The sequence below is a fragment of the Trichechus manatus genome, unplaced genomic scaffold (assembly GCF_000243295.1).
Source record: "Trichechus manatus latirostris isolate Lorelei unplaced genomic scaffold, TriManLat1.0 scaffold00060, whole genome shotgun sequence".
In the NCBI taxonomy this organism is placed as follows: domain Eukaryota; kingdom Metazoa; phylum Chordata; class Mammalia; order Sirenia; family Trichechidae; genus Trichechus; species Trichechus manatus.
In genome coordinates this window covers 13,398,163-13,415,456 of record NW_004443996.1, presented here as the reverse complement: position 1 = coordinate 13,415,456, position 17,294 = coordinate 13,398,163, and the positions used below count along the sequence as shown (strand labels likewise).

The window sequence follows — 17,294 nt, the reverse complement described above, 5'->3', positions numbered from 1 at the left end:
GTAATTATTGATAGATGTAAGTTTATTGCTGTCTTTTTGTAGTTTTTTTTTTTTTGTGGTACTGAGGTTTTCTTTGTTCCTCTTACCCTTCTGTGCTGAATTTTTTTTGTTTATTTTTTTTTCATTTCTTTTGTTTTTGTAGGTTTTGTTTTTACTGAGTCTTTATGTTTTTTCTTTTTATTTTGATGAGTAGGTTCATTAACTTTCTTTGTGGTTACCTTGCAATTTACCCTTATCTTCATAGATTTGAACCAGTCTATTATTACTTGGTATCGCCTTGCCTTCGTCTCCATTAGAAGGTTCTATACCTACACCGTTTATTCTCTCTTTTATGGTTCTGATGCTGTTGTCATTTACAGATTTACCCCTCCAGTTCCTTGTTGTAATTCTTTGGTTTTGCATAGTCCTTAAGAGTTCTTTTCCTAGGTAGTTATCTGGCTAGTAGAATCTTGTGTCCCATATTCAGCTTGTGGTCTGATGTTGTTTGTTCTCAGATTGAAGGACTCTCTTTAATAAATCTTGTAAGTTTGGTTTGGTTTTTACATAGTCCCTTAATTTCTGTTCATCTGGAAATGACCTAATTTCACCATCATATTTGAATGAGAATTTTACAGGATATATTATTCTTGGGTGGCAATTCTTTTCTTTCAAGGTTTTCTATATGTCATCCCATTGCCTTCTTGCCTGCATGGTTTCTGCTGAATAATCCAAGCTTAGTCTCATTGTTTATCCTCTGTATGTGACTTTTTTGTTTTACTCGAGCAGCTCTCAGAATTCTTTGTTTGTCTTTGGTTTTAGTGAGTGTGATTATGATATGCCTTGGTGATTTTCTTTTGGGGTCTATCCTATATGGGGTTCGTTGAGTTTCTTGGATGGCCAGCTTCTCATCTTTTATGATATTGGGGAAGTTTTTTGTCATCAATTCTGCCTTGATCCTCTCTGTATTTTCTGTTTTCTCACACTGTTCTGGAATTCCAGTCACTCACAGATTTTTGCTTTTTATTGTATCCCACATAATTCTCAGGGTTTCTTCATTTTTATTCATCCTTTTTTCCGATTTTTCCTCATAGTTGTATCCAAGTGGTTGTCTTCAATTTCACTGATCTTGTCTTCCATCATTTTGAAACTTCTCCTCAGCACCTCTATGACACTGTCTATTTCTGAGATCTTGTTGTTTAACTTTTGGATTTCTAATTGTTGTTTTTGTATGATTTCTAGTTATGAATTTATTTTGGCATTTTGTTCCTGTATTATTTTCCTGAATTCTTCGATTTTTTTTAATTTGTATTTTCCATGAATTTTTCTGCCATGTCCATAAGTTTGTCTAATTTTTCCTCATTTTGTCTGCTTTTTGTGTCAGCTCTTGGATAGCTCTGAATAGTAGCGATTTCAATTCCCTATCAGGTAGTTTGAGTGCCTTTTCTTCTACTGGAAAGTCATCTGGTGTTTTATTTTGGACGCCTTCTGGAACCATCTTGTCTTGTTTTTGTAAATATTTTGATATTGTCTGCTGTCTTCAGGACATTCAGTAGTTATTTCCCTTGTTTATTGATTGCAGATTTGTTTGTTTTGTCCTGCTTTTTTGTTTTATTTGGTTATGTCGTAGCAGGTGGGCTGTGCATTCTGTTGTTTGCTCATTTGTGGGCACGATACTTTTTGGCTCCTTGTCCAATGGGCTGCATTAGTCGCTCAGCTGTGGTGTAGCAGGGCAGGTTTAGTTGAAGGCGCATTGGTAGGATGAGTTGTTTGTGGCACATACTAGGGCCAGGTGGGTGGGCCGGGAATCTGTGCAGGGCAGGTTCCAGTAGGCCATGCCTGTGCTCCTTGGGGGTGTGATGTTCAGCACACGGTGCAGGCAGGCAGGAAGGAGAGGGGAGATTGGGATATGTAGAACTAAGATGGGTATGGGAAAGAGGAGAGAGAGGAGAGAGAAATGGGAGCAAAAAACAAACAAACAAACAAAAAAGCGTGCTAAGGGAGCTTGCCATTGGAGTGGATGTATGAAAGACCGAGAAATGGAGAAAAAGAAAAAGAAAAAGGGTAAAAGAAAGATAAATAAATAAATAAAAATTAGGAAAAAAAGAAAAAGAAAATCCCCCATGGATCCCCCCGTGTGGCTGTGAAGACTGGGGAAGTGACTCCCAGGCTGCAAAGTACAGCCTGTCTAGAAGAGGTAGAGGTGTCACAGAGTGCCAGGTATTCAGGAAGAGAAGTTAATTACAGAAAGATGAGAAACTGAGAAATGAAGAAAGACAAAATGGGGAAAAGAGAGAAAAGAATGCAAAACAAACAAAACAAAACAACCAAAAAAAAAAAAAAAAATGTCCCCAGGGATCCCACTGCGCAGCTGCACAGACTGAGGAAGTAGCTCCCAAGCCATGCAGTACAGCCCGGCTAGAAGGGTCTCCCAAGCTGAGAAAAGAAAAAGACACAAACAAACAAATCAAAACAGAACAAATCAGAACAAACAAACAAAAGCTCTGGGGGATCCCAACAGTTTGGCGGCATGGTCTGGGAAGCAATTCCACAGTCTAGCGGCATTTCACAGCCTTTCAGGAAGAAGCAAAGATGGCACACGGAGCCAGGTATTTGAGATAAAGGAGGGGGAGGTGGTGAGAGATAAGGAAGAAACCAAAAGAAGTGGAAGAAAGTAACACCAACAACAAACAAATGGCACTCAAGTAGTCGGCTAGTGTGGGAAGGTGGAATCCAAGTGGCACAGGGCTGAAACCACTGCCTCCCGGCCAAGAAACTGTGGCCGCAGGAAGCAGAGGAGGCTGAGAGGGGGTGAAGAAGGGTGGGATGTTGGAAAGTGTATATCACTGGTTACCGATTTTTCTTTCTCCTGCTGGGAGCTCTATGAAGCTTCTTTCCCTTCCTCCCTGTTCACTGATCTCCAATAGGATTCCAAGATGGCGAATCCATGCTGCGTTAGCTGATAGGCGACCTCCGCACATATCTCTCCTCACTATCTCTTCTCTGTCAGTTTCTTATTCCATTTGGTGCTTGGCTGAGTTCTTCATCTCTTCATTTCATGCTTAGGGTTTCAGGATTGAAGTTTGTCTCTGTTTGACTTAGTTTTTTGGGTCTTTGCTGTGGAGGGATGGCGTGGTGCTTCTGTCTATAGTGCCACGTTGCCTGGAAGTCTGATGAAGATTTTTGATGAGCATAAATATTTAATTTTTTATGAGGTCCAGTTATCTATTTTGCCTTCTGCTATTCATACATTTTTAGTTGTGTTTGATAGTTTATATTAAAAAAATTAGGTCTCATAGTTTTATCCCTACATTTTCTTCCAAGAACTTTATAGTTTTAGGTTTCACATTTAGGTCTTTGATCCATTTTGAGTTAGTTTTTGTGTATAATGTGAGGAATGGGTTCTCTTTCATTTTTCTGCAAGTTGGTATTATATTTGTCAACATCATTTGTTAAAGAGACTTTTTTTCTCTCATTGAATGGACTTTGACCCCTTGTGGAAAATCAGTTGTCCAGAGATGGATGGACTTATTTCTGGGTTCTAAGTCTATTCCACTGATCTATGTGTCTATCACTGAACCAATACCAGGCCGTTTTAGTACTGTAGCTGTCTAGTAGGTTTTGAGATTGTGGAGTATGAGGCCACTTACTTTATTCTTCTTCAATATTGCTTTGACTATTCAACGTTTCTCTACTATCCATATAAAGTTGGTGATTGCTTTTTCCATTTCAGTATAGAATGTTGTTAGGATTTGGATTGGGATTGCATTGTATTTATGGATCGCTGTGGGTAGTATTGACATTTTCACAGTATTAAATCTTCCAATCCATGAGCACAAAATGTCCTAATTATGTAGTCTCTTAGTTTCTTGCAGTAGTGTTTTGTAGTTTTCATTGTATAAGTCTTTTACATCCCTGATTAGGTTTAATCCTAGGTATTTTATAATTTGGGGGCTATTATAAATGGTATTGATTTCTTGATTTCCTTTTCAGAATTCACCCTGTTAGTGTAAAGGAATCCAACTGATTTTTGCATGTTGATCTTGTACCTCCAACATTGCTGAATTCTTCTATTAAATCCAGAAGCTTTCATGTGGAATCTTTGGGGTTTTCTATGTATAGGATCATATTATCTGAGAATAGGGATAGTTTTACTTCTTCCTTTCTGATTTGGATACCCTTTATTTCTCTTTCTGGCTTTATTTCTCTGGCTAGGACTTTCAGTACAATATTGAATAAGAGTGGAGTTAATTGGCGTCCTCATCTCATTCCCATTCTCAAGGGGAAGGATCTCAGTTTTTCTCCATTGAGAATAATGTTGGCTGTTGATTTTGCATATATGCTCTTAATTATGTTGAGGAATTTCCATTCTATTCCTATTTTGCTGAGTTTTTATCAGGAAAGTGTGTTGTATTTTATCAAATGACTTTTGTGTATCAATTGATATAATCATGTGATGCTTTTTCTTTATTTTACGTGGTGAATTACATTGATTGATTTTTTAATGTTAAACCACCTTTGCATTCCTGGTATGAATCCCACTTGATCAGGATGGATGATTTTCTTAATATGTTGTTAAATTCTGTTTGCTACAATTTTGTTGAAAATTTTTGTATTTATAGTCATGAGGGATATTGGTCTTTAGTCTTCTTTTTGGTGATATTTTTACTTGGCTTTGGAATCAGGGTGATGCTGGCTTCATAGAATAAGTTAGAGAGTTTTTCTTTCTCTTCTATGTTTTGAAAGAGTTTGAGTAGAATTGGCGTAAACTCTTCTCTGAATGTTTGGTCAAATTCCCTGGTAAAGCATTCTGGGCCAGGACTTATTTTTGATGGGAGTTTTTTTTGTTTTTTTTTTTTTTGTCTTTTCAGTCTCTTCTCTTGTTATGGGTCTGTTCAGATTTTTGATCTCAGTTTGTGTTAGTTGAGGTAGGTAGTGTGTTTCTAGAAATTTGTCCTTTTCCTCTAGGTTTTCAAATTTATTGGAGGACAGTTTTTCATAGTACTCTATTATGATCCTTTTTATTTCAATTGGATCTGTTGTAATGTATCCCCATTTCATTTCTTATTTGGGTTATTTGCACCCTCTCCTGTATTTTTTTGTCAGTTTGGCCAATGGTTTGTTGATTTTGTTGATCCTTTCAAAGAACCAACTTTTGGTTTTGCTGATCTATTGTTTTCCTATTCTCTATTTCATTTATTTCTGCTCTGATGTTTATTATTTCCTTTCTTCTGGTGGCTGTGGGCTTCTTTTGCTGCTCTCTTTCTATTTGTTCGAATTGTGTAGCTAACATTTTGATTTTGTCCCTTTCTTCTTTTTTGATGTGTGCATCTATTACTATAAATTGACCTTTGCTGTGTCTCTAATGTTTTGGTATAATGTGTTTTCATTCTTGTTTTCACTTAGACAAAATTTATTTCAGTGCTTGAAAATATTCAGGCTAATCAGATTGTTACTACTGTAACTTTGTACAATAAATACTTAATATAAAACTTTTGAAAATGTAAATTTAATACTATTATCTAACCCCTAAATGGTACACCAAGGTTTTCAAAAGCAATGGCTATTTAATAAAACTCAAGATGACAATAACATGGTAAAGATCTTTCACACTTATGAGGACATGATTAGCAGCAAGCTATTCAAACAAAACAAATGCAAATCTGTTTTAACATTTCACGTTTGTTTTTAACTTTGCTTCATAAAGCCGTTGACAATTTAGGCATCTTTCAAGCACTAGATTTCTAACATTTAAAACTACATTTTCTAAAAATTTTAATTAAAAAAACCATAAACTGCTTTGTTTACCACAAATCCATACATCATAAAGTAAAGCACAATCCAACTGAATTTATCCATGTTTCCCTCTACTCTAACATCAGTGTTAAGACATTTTTTCTATATAATTTATAAATATTTTTATTAAAGTTGGTTCTAATTCATTAATGCTGATTTAGAGAAAACTGATTTATAATGAGTTGCTATCACCTTTAAAATTACCATCTATATACTGCCCCTGCCCCTAAACCGGGTGCTGAGGTGAATGATGCAATGTACTACTTTAGTGGCCCAAATCAATCTGGAATCTTAATTTCCTAAATATCCAAAGATTTCAAATTTCTGCCAATATAAACAAAAGACTCAAGTGACCAAAAATCATATAGTTAGGAGGAAAAATGCATAGGATGAAGTTTATTTAACTGAAACTTTATTATTTATGCTTTTTATGCTAGCTACAGGCACTATTTAGACTGGCATTTAATTACATTTTTACAGTTGTATATGCACAGAGTTTAGATTTGCTCAGGACCATACAATAAATGTTAAAAATAAGTAACTTTCTATTTTTCATAGTTTCATTGACTCTTAAATTTTTTCCCAGAGAGGGAGGGGACAACCATTTTGTGTTCCTTAAGAAACTGGTCTGTATAAATGAACTGCTATGAGTTAATTTAAATCTTGAGGAAACCTAAAGATGAAGTACCCCCCCCAAAAAAATGCAATACAGATCTACATGGTAATCACTGTCCATATTGTGAAAGGATGAAACGTTAAGATGGATTCAATCTCTTGTAAGTGTACATCTGTAAGATATTCTAAATTGAAAAAAACTGATACAGACAATCACTTAAAGGAAAAAAGAGCCAAAATCAAGAAAAATGTTGAACAAGGATATCTACTCTTAAAAAGGAGAGAGAAGTGTTGCCCAACACAAAAAATGAGACGTATAGATTTGAAAAATATTCATTTTTCTTTGTCTTAAAAAAAATCAACAAATGGTAGGAGGAGGGAGTCAAGAATTGACTTAGAATTGAGGCAGGTTTATATAAAAAAGGAAGAGTACAATGATTTGAACTCATGAAGGAAACGACTAATTAAAATGAAATGTAAATGTACAATATATCAAAAATACAAAGTATGGATTTTCCCCCTTAGGTTTGTAATAAACTACCAAACCTTTGTTTTTAACGCATGTACTTTCATAAGCCTTCTCTACTTAGCTGCATGTGCTATACAAGTACATATATGCTGGTATTTTACCCCAAGAATTATACTTGTCATCTCAAACTAGTGACTTGCCTTTGCATCCATACTTATATACACTTTATTTCCATCATAAGAATATAAGACCTTTCTAGTGGTATATTTTGAAAAGATTTGAAAGTTTTCATTAACACAATACATAAAAAAGAACCTTGATTTTAAATGAATCTTTTCAGTACAGTGGCATAATGGTTTTTACAGCTGAAGCATAACATAGTAACTACATTGTAATGTTTAAACTAATTCACAGCTGTAGGAAAATGTTTCATTTTTAAAATACAACCAAAATGAGACTACATAGTTATGAACAGTGAAATACGAGAAAACAGTGAATAAACAAATAAGATGATTTTTCAGCAGTGGCCATTCAGTATTTTGGTTTTAGGAACCTGGAAGAAATTGTTTTCTTTGAGTTTCAAATGTACTGGTAAATCTAGTCATTTCTTAGTTTCCTCAATATCACCTTGAATTGCTGAAATAAATGACTCTAAAGAATCAAAGTTCTTTTCTGGTCTCAGGTAGCCAACGATGGCCACGTTGAGGATTTCTCCATAGAAGTCTTCTTTGAAGGTATGCATGATATGAGTTTCCATGGACTTTTTCATATTCCTGTAGTATGGGTTCCATCCTATGCTCACCACCATCTTACAGACATCGCCACTTCCAACACTGGCCCAACTATAATAAATGCCAGTGGATATATAAGCTGGAAGATTATCTACTTCTTGTTCAGGAAAGTTAGCTGTGGGGCTGCCCAGCTGTTTGGAGCTCCGGCGGAAGCCCCGCACCACCAGGCCGGGGCAGAAGTATGGCAAGTGCCTCATGACGCCACCGGTTTGGGGCGTGGGCTACCGCCCGCAGGGGACCAGCCGGGGACACGGGCCGAGTTTGGCCGGGCGGGTGGGTGGGAGCAAGCACAACGGGCTGGGGTGGGCTGAAGACACGCAGTGTCGGGTCCCTCCTCCAGGAATTTCTTGATTCCATCTTTGATTTCTTCTATTACCCAGTGGTTTTTAAACAAGGTGTTATTCAGTTTCCATGTTTTTTATTTCCTTGCTCTTCCTTGTATTAACTTCTACTTTTATGGCATTGTGATCAGAGAAGATGCTTTGTATTATCTCAGTGTTTTGGATTTTGTTGAAGGTTGCTTTGTGGCCTAAGATGTGGTCTATTCTGGAGAACGTTCCATGTGCTTTGGAGAAGAATGTATACTTTGCTGCTGTTGGATGGAGTGTTCTGCATGTCTATGAGGTTAAGTTGTTTGATTATGGCCTTTAGATCTTCTGTACCTTTGCTGAGTTTCTTTCTAGATGTTCTGTCCTTTACCGAGAGTGGTGTGTTGAAGTCTCCTACTATTATTGTGTGTCGATTTCTCTTTTCAGTGCTATTAGAGTTTGTTTTACATATTTTGGGGCCCTGTCATTGATTGCTTAGATATTTATTATTGTCCTATCCTCATGGTGGATTGTCTCTTTAATCATTATAGAATGTCCTTCCTTGTCTTTTATGGTGGATTTTGTCTTAAAGTGTATTTTATCTGAGATTAGTATGGCCATTCCTGCTCTTTTTTGTTGCTGTTTGCTTGATATATTTTTTTCCATCCTTTGATTTTTAATATAATTGTCTTTGTGTCTAAGGTGTGTCTCTTGTAGACAGCATTTTGATAAGTCATTTTTTTTTAATCCATTCTGTCACCCTGTGTCTCTTTATGGGTGTATTTAGGCCATTTAAATTCAGTGTGATTATCGATAGGTGTGAGTTTATTGCTGTCATTTGGTAGTGCTTTTTTTGTGGAGCTGACATTTTCTTTGTTCCTGTTACTCTCCTGTGCTGAATTCCTTTTGTTCGTGGATTTTCTTTTAGTTTCTTTTGTTTTTGTAGATTTTAGGTTTAATGAGAATTTATGTTTTTCTTCTTTATTTTGATGAGTAGATTTGTTAACTTTCTTTGTGGTTACCTTGAAATTTACCCCTATTTCCTAAGTTTGAGCCACTCTTTTATTACTTGATATCGCCTTAACTCTCTCTCCATTTGAAAGTTCAATTCCTATACCATTTATTTCCTCTTTTATTATTCTGATGTTGTTGTCATTTACAGTTGACATTTCTGGTTCCCTGCTGTTAATCTTTTAGTTTTGTTTTATCTTTGAGAGTTCATTACCTAGGTTGGTATCTGGCTGATGCTGTCCTGTGTCCTAGATTCTGGTTGTTGTATGACGTTGGTTCCCTAACTGAAGGACTCCCTTTAATAATTCTTGTAAATTTGATTTGCTTTTTGCATGTTCCCTTAATTTCTGTTAATCTGGAAATCTCTTAATTTCACCATCATATTTGAGCCCGAGTTTTGCAGGATATATTATTCTTGGTTGGCAATTTTTCTTTCAAGGTTTTATATATGTCATCCTATTGCCTTCCTACCTGCATGGTTTCTGCTGAGTAATCAGAGCTTAGTCTTATTGTTTCCCCTTTGTATGTGACTTTTCGTTTTTCTAGAGTTGCTCTCAGGATTTTTCCTTTGTCTTTGGTTTTGGGGAGTGTGATTATGATATGTCTTGGAGTCTATTCTATATGGAGTTCGTTGAGCTTTTTGGATGGTCAGCCTTTCATCTTTCATGAAATTAGGGAAGTTTTCTGTCAGCAAATGTTCAATGATCCTGTCTGTGTTTTCCGTTATCTTCCCCTGTTCTGGAACTCTGATCACACCCAAATTTTTGCTCTTGATTGTATCCCAGATAGATAATCAGGTTTTCTTCACTCTTTTCTCTGATTTTTCCTCTAACAAAGTGACTAACTGTTTATTTATTTTGACATTTTGTTCCTGTATCATTTTCCTGAATTCTTCCATTTCTTTGTTTATGTTTTACCTGGCTTTGTCTGTATTTGCTTTGTCTGTGTTTTCCCTAATTTTCTCTGTATTTTCCATGATTTTTTTCTATTTTTTGTTTGTGTTTTTCTTTATCTCTTTCCTAATTTCTTGGACAGCCCTGCATATTACACTTTCGAATTCCCTATCAGGTAACTCCAGTGCCTTTCCTTCTACTGGAAGGTCATCTGGTGTTTTATTTTGTTTGCTTACTGGAGCCATCCTGTCTTGTTTTTGTATATGTTTTGATATTGTCTGCTGTCTCTGGGATGTTCAGGAATTATTTTCTTTGTTTACTGATTGTAGGTTTGTTTGTCCTGCTTTTTTGTTTTATTTGGTTATGTCTGGGCTGGCGGGTGGGGTGTTTTTTGTTGCTTGCTTGACTGTAGGCCCAATATTTCTCACCACTTTGTTCAGGTGGGCAGGGAAGTTCCAGGGGGGGGCGGGGAGAGGCGAGGATGGGTTATTTGTGGCATGAACTGGGGCTGGCGGGGCAGGGCCGTGGGCAGTGCAGGGTGTGGTCCAGTAGTTCAGGGATCTGCGCCAGTGCCGCTCAGGGGCATGGTGCCCCGCACACAGTGCAGATAGGCAGGAGGGAAGGGAGAGGATGTGATGTGCAGAATGGGTGCTCTGTCTCCTGTTGGGAGCTCTATGACATTGCCTTCGTGTACTCCCTTTCCAGGGTCCTTGGTGGCTGTGGTCCAAGACGTCAAATCCGTGCCACGTTAGCTGGCAGGGGACCTCCACTCCGTAGCTCTCCTCGTTCTTTGTTCTCTGTCAGTTTCTTCTTCCATTTGATGTTTGATCGAGTTCTTTATCCCTTCATTTGATGCTTAGGGTTCCATGATTGACATTTGTATTTGTTTTACTTAGTTTTTTGGATCTTTGCTGCAGAGGGACAGCATGGTGCTTCTGTTTATAGCGCCATGTTTGCTCCACCTCCCCTGGATCTTCCTTTTTATTGTAGGCATTTATTGCTATGAACTTCCCTCTGAGCAATGCTTTTGCTGCATCCCATAGGTTTTGGTATGTTGTGTTTTCATTATCATTTGATTCTAAGTATTTTTTAAATTTCTCTTTTGATTTATTCTATGATCCAGTAGTTTTTTAGTAGTGTGTGTGCTATTAGTTTCCACATATTTATTTTTTCCTTATTCTTTCTATTATTAATTTCTGGCTTCATACTATTATGGTCAGAGAACATGCTTTGTGTGATTTCAATTTTTTAAAATTTTTGTGGTTTTCTTTATGACCTAAGTTATAGTCTATTCTGGAGAATGTTCCATGTGCCTTGGAGAAGAATGTGTATTGTGGTGCTGTTCTGTCATGTGTTCTATATATGTCTGTTAGCTCCAGTTGGTTAGTAGTGTCATTCAGGTTTTCTACATCTTTATTTTCTTTCTAGTTGTTTTATCCATCATTCAAAGTGGGGTATTGAAATCTCCTACTATTATTGTAGATCTGCATTTCTTTTTTTAATTCTGTTTGGGTTTGCTTTATAAATTCTGAGGCTCTGGCATTTGTGCATAAAAATATTTATAATTGTTATATCTTCTTGTTGAATTGTTCTTTTCATCATTATATAATGTCCCTTTCTGTCTCTTATAATGGATTTTGACTTAAAATCTATTTTGTCAGATATTAATATTGCTTCTCCTCTCTTCTGGTTAGTTTGCTTTGTACGTTTTCTTCCATCCTTTGATTTTTTAATCTATTTATGTCTTTGTGCCTAAGGTGTGTCTTTTGTAGGCAACATATTGATGGATCATGTTTTTTTTAATCCATTCTGCCACTTTCTGTCTCTTGACTGGTGCATTTAATCCCTTTACATTCAGTGTGATTATCGGTAAGAATGAATTTACTGCAGCCGTTTTGTTATGCTTTTTTTGTGCTGTTAATGTTTTCTTTGTTCTTCTTTACTTTCTGTGCTGAGTTCTTTTTGTATATGGATTTTTTTTTCCTTTTGCTTATTTTTGTTGTTTTTTCGTTTCCTGAAGCTTTTGTTTTTGTTCTTCTGTGTTTTGGTGAGTAGATTTATTAATTTTCTTTGTGGTTGTCATGTGGTTTATATTTAACATCTTACGTTTAAAACAATCTGTTATGTCTTGAAATCGCCTTAACTTCCTCCACATATGGAAATTCTATAACTACACCAATCATCCCCCTTTTGTTTTGATGTTGTTGACTACAACTTTTATCTCAGTTTCCCTGTAATCATTTTTTAACTTTATTTTACTGTTGTAGTGTCTTCACCTGCCTTGGTATCATGGTGATACTGTCATGTATCTTTCTTTAGGTTGTTGTCTGTTGTTATTGTTTTTTTTTTGTTTGAAGGACTCCCTTTAATATTTCCTGTAGGGCTGGTATGGTTACAAATTCCCTTAGTTTCTGCTTATCTGAGGCTGTACTAATTTTTCCCTCATTTTTGAATAGTGATTTTGCTGGATATATAATTCTTGGCTGACACTTCTTTTCTTTCAGAGCTTTGTATATGTCATCCCATTGTCTTCTCACCTGAGTAGTTTCTGATGAGAAGTCGGCACTTAATCTTATAGTGGTCCCTTTGTAGGTGATATTTTGCTTTTCACATGCTGCTCTCAAAATTCGTTGTTTGTCTTTGAATCTGGAAAATTTGATTATGATATGTCTTGGTGACTTTCTATGGAGGTCTATCTTATATGGTGTTCTTTGAGTTTCTTGCATGAAAATCTTCCCATCTTTCATATTTGGGACGTTTTCTGCCATCAATTCTTCAAAGATTCTTTCTGTACTTTTTTTCTCTTCTACTTCTGGGATTCCTAATATGAGCATATTATTCCTCTTGATGGTGTCCCACACAACCTGTACATTTTTTTCCGTCTTTTTCTGTTTGTTCCTCATATCAAGTAATAGCAAAGGTTTGTTCTCTATTTCATTGATTCTTCCATTGTTTCAATTCTACTTCTCTGTCCTTCCATTGAGTTGTTTATTTCTATTATTTTGTTAAGCTTCTGAATTTCTAGTTCTTGTTTTTTAAGCATTTTATTTGTTTATTTGTCTTTTTGTTATTGTGTTGTTTTCCTGAATTCTTCTAGTCTTTTTTCTGTGTTTTCTTTGATCTCTTTGTGGACACTCAATACCAGCTTTTTGAAGTCTTTGTCTAGTAGTCCCACTAGCTGTTCTTCCTCATCGATCTTTTCTGTCCCTTTATTTTGTTCATTTTCTTATTTTATCTTTTCCTGACTCTTCATGTGATTTGTAATTGACTGCTGTCTTTGAGGCATTAAGGTTTTATTTATTTAGATCCCTTCCCTGATGTGAGGCACTAAGTTTCAGGTGGTCAGGATCCTATCACAGCTCTTTAGGGATAATTCAGTTCCCCCACATTGGTGCAAGCAGTTGGTGCTGCCCCTGGAGTGCAGGATGTTTCACAAGGGGGGGAAGGCAGGTTGGATTGTGGAGGCCTGCATGGCTGGGGAAGGTTGGAGTGGGGAGCTTAGTCCTGCTCAGCCGGGGAGGGGTTGGCAGGGCAGGGCATGAGGTCCCATTTGGCCTGGGAAGGATAGGAGGGTGGGGCACTGAGGCCAGGAGGGGTCTGTTTGTGAGGGTGGAGGCCTGTGCATCTGGGATGGGGGGAAGGGTGAAGCAGAGCCTTCCTGGATTTGCACAGATTGCCTGTGCCTCAGGGAGGGGAGGGATGTTTGGTGGATCTTGTGTGTCTTAGTGCAGATGACATATGCCTCTGGAAGGGGAGGGGGTAAGAGTGGAGCCTGTGTGTGTTAGTGCAGATGGCACACGCCTCTGGAAGGGGAGGAGGGCAGAGCGGAACCTGTGTGCATTCGCGCAGATGGCCTGCTCCTCAGAGAGGGCAGAATGATAAGTGTAGCCTGTGCATATTAGTGCCGATGGCGTGTGCCTCTGTACTGGGAGGGGGCAGAGTGGAGCCTGCACAGACAGGAGGGGAGGGCAATTTGCTCAGGGCTGGTTCTGGGGAGGCAGATTCTAATTGTTGCTTTGTGGGTTGACTTTTCGATGGGCATCTCCCATCTACATGGACGGGCTACTGCCACCAACAAGCAGTCCCTACACTAATTCCTAGCTCCTTCCCTTCTTTGCACTCGCCAGAGGAACTGGAGCTCACACCTGCCCTTCTCTACTTCCCCTTTTCTCCTCCGTAAATCTGCACTCCCTGTCTATTCTATGTCTTAAAAAAAAACCCATTGGTGTCAAGTCAATTCTGTTTCCAACTCATAGTGGCCCTATAGGACAGAGTAGAACTGCCCCATAGAGTTTCCAAGGAGCATCTAGTGGATTCAAACTGCCAACCTCTTGGTTAGCAGCTGTAGCTTTTATACACTACGCCACCAGGGTTTCCATTCTATCTCTTAGGTCCCAACAATTCAATCTGCTTCACTTTGCTCTAGAAGCACTTCCCTGTGGTTCCCTGGCTTCAAATCTACACCACTCCGGTGCATCACCTTCTTGGGGGTACCCCGTCCCAGGACACATCCTGCCCACTTCCTTTCTTTCTAGGGTTGTTTATGCAGAATATCTGCCACCAGCTGTGTTCTCCTAGAGGTTGCTTTCCTGGGTTCCTCACTCCAGGTTGTTGCTTGATGCTGTCCCAGAATGGTCATGCTGTGCCATGCCAGCTGGCAGAGTGCGGCTGATCCGTGACTCTCTGCTTTCCCACTGGTCTCATTCTATTTCGCTTTCCAGTTGGTGTTTCTTCATCTCTCCATTTGATGTTCTGGGATCTGAGGTCTTTATTTGTGTCTGTTTTACTTAGTTTCTCAAGTCTTTGTTGTAGGGGGTAATTATGGTGCGTCTATCTAAGCTGCCATCTTAATCAGTACTCCTGTTGTGTATATTTTACCACAATAAAATTAAAGAAAACAAACAAAAAACACCTGTTGCTTTGCAACACACACCAAGCAAGATTTTGGCACTTCTGAGGAACCTCCCCCAAGCCCTACAAAAAATGATGCGATATGAAGAGGAAGACAATGCATTTTTCTTTTGGTCACATGTCTCTGGTTATTTCCTAAGTGCTCAGTGCAATCATCTTGAGGTTTGAAGCTTTCCAAGAGAGAAGGTCTTTATTTTAAAGAAAAATATGTCTACAGAAAGATGAACAACAGGAACACGTACCTCGAGCTTCTTACAGGTATGTTATTTTTCTTGACCCTTGATTGCACCCCAGCAATATACAGGGAATTATGGGAAGAAATCCCCGGGTTCTCAGAATGGCACCAAGAGATAGATGGCATAGCTAGAGCCTGACGGAACAAGAAAACATTTTCTTCTTCAAAGTAATTCATTTCAGAAATTCTGTCATAGACATTGACATTACATGGAGGTAGTCTAGTATTTATTTTCATATTACCCAACAAGCCCCTGCTCCTTCCTGCTTACACTTTTACACCCATACCAAATGGCTTAAGCAGCTCTTATGAGTTTAGAATCTCCATGTACATCTTAAGATAAGTGCTGCTGTAACTACTGGGCAAGAATCTACTATGCAAATTATTACAGTGCTTTAAAAATGTACTTCCAGACTCATTCTAATAAGCTCTCTAAGATACCATACACTAATTCAGGGTTGATTTTCATTTTGACTACTGCAGTGGTTCTTGACTGGGTTTTCACCACGCCTCAGATGTGCCAGAAGCAAAGAGTTGAAAGACAGGGGTAGAATTCTAGACAAAACTCTGTGCCTACATTACCCACAGTCCATGCAGTAGCATTTTGGGAGCAGGCATCAAGGTCTGTGTTTTCACTACCTCTGCTGAGGTGGTAAGAGCAGTGGATTTGAGGTCAGGAAGCCTAAATTTGAATCTCAACCATACCACTTACTGGCTAAGTCATGCTACTTTTCTGGGCCTCCTTTTTTCTTCTGTAAAACTTCATAGAGAATTATGTGGCAGGACTGTAAATTATAAAATGTTGAACAACTTGAAGGTATCTTTTCTGGGTATCAAGTCCTGTAGACACCCCTCAGGCTAGAGCATACACTCTGGATCACCCACTCCCTCACCTCTCCCACCATCACACTAACTTTCAAATAATAGTGTTACTGCAATAACGTGGATTAGAGCCGCAGGCCGCAATAGCCAATTCTGAGACAGGGTGAGGTGAGAAGCAAGAGTTTTATTATATATCGATATATAGGAGACAGAGGGGAATAGGTCCCTCCAAAAACCTGTCTTCCCCACTGGAGATCGGCCGAAGGCTTTTATAGGGACAGGATTATGGGTCTTAGAAGTTTGTGTTAGTTCCCCCTTGAGGTGGTCATGTCCCAGATGAGTTAATCTTTTCTTGGGGGTTATCTGGATACATCCTGGTTTTCTTGTCCCAAGATGGGTGCTTTTTTTGGTTTGTCATTCTTACATCATTATCACTTGTTTTCCACCCTCCAGGGAGGAACATTGGTTAATCTTAAACTTTTTATAGAGACTGGAACAGGAGGGAAAAACAAGATCATGAGACAATGGGGAGTAATAATAGTGAGCCGGACCTATACAGCCTCCTCCAATAGCACTGTCAAGAAATGTCCAAGGTAGTAATGAAAGCATCCACTCCCACAAATTACACAGAGAAAAAAATGGAATGCTATTTATAGTTTGATTTGTGGCAAGCTTTCAACCGAGACTATTTGTTAGAGTGCATTTTCTTAGATGGTGTGTGGTATTATTTGAAGGAGTGTCACACTCCTGTGTTAGTTAAGAAGCCCATTTGTTTTTGTTTTAAACCTCACCAGGACTCCTTTCCACATTTTAGGCTTCCCACAATCCCTTAGTCTCTGCCCCTAGCTAGAAACTCAGGAATGCCTTTGAAAGATAAGGAGTAAAAGCAATGGGGTCATTATCCTTAGAAAAGAAGCTCAGGAGTTCTCTTGAGGCATGTTACTCCCTGTAAATGTGATAAGATTAGATTATTGTTCTCAGAATTAAGTTTATCTCCTGCCTGAAAATTGTTTGATTTGGGTGCTGACATATGTGTGCATGGAGACTAAGGTCCCCCAGCTACACTCTGTATGGGGTAGGCCCCAGGGAAACAGTGAGGTCAAAGACTGCTATTCCCTGCTGGGCCAGCCCTGCCCTTCAGGGGTCAGGGTTTGTGGAGTCCCCAGTGTTGAGAGGGGAATTTTAAATTATAAAGCAGATGGCTTAAAGTGTGTGTGTGTGTGTGTGTGCGCGCGCACGCGTGGGTGTTCATCCCTCTGTTTCACCTTAGTGAACTTGGGAGGGTAGTGAGCTGATTGTTTTCTGTCGATTGACTTGATAATTGAGGGTTGGGGCTAGCCCCAATTCCCTCAGCAGTTATTTGGTGCAGGGACAAACAGCAGTTATTTTGGTAGGCTGTGGGAATTGTTTGAACTCCAAGCTGAACTCAGGTTTCACCAGTTGTTCACAGAGTGTGGTCCCTGGACT

General features: G+C 38.5%; 1 pseudogene; it reads right to left on the bottom strand.

The window, feature by feature from the left end:
* Positions 1-7,457: 7,457 nt before the first annotated feature.
* LOC101355015 (riboflavin kinase pseudogene) lies at positions 7,458-7,844 on the bottom strand (annotated as a pseudogene).
* Between the last annotated feature and the right edge of the window lie 9,450 nt (positions 7,845-17,294).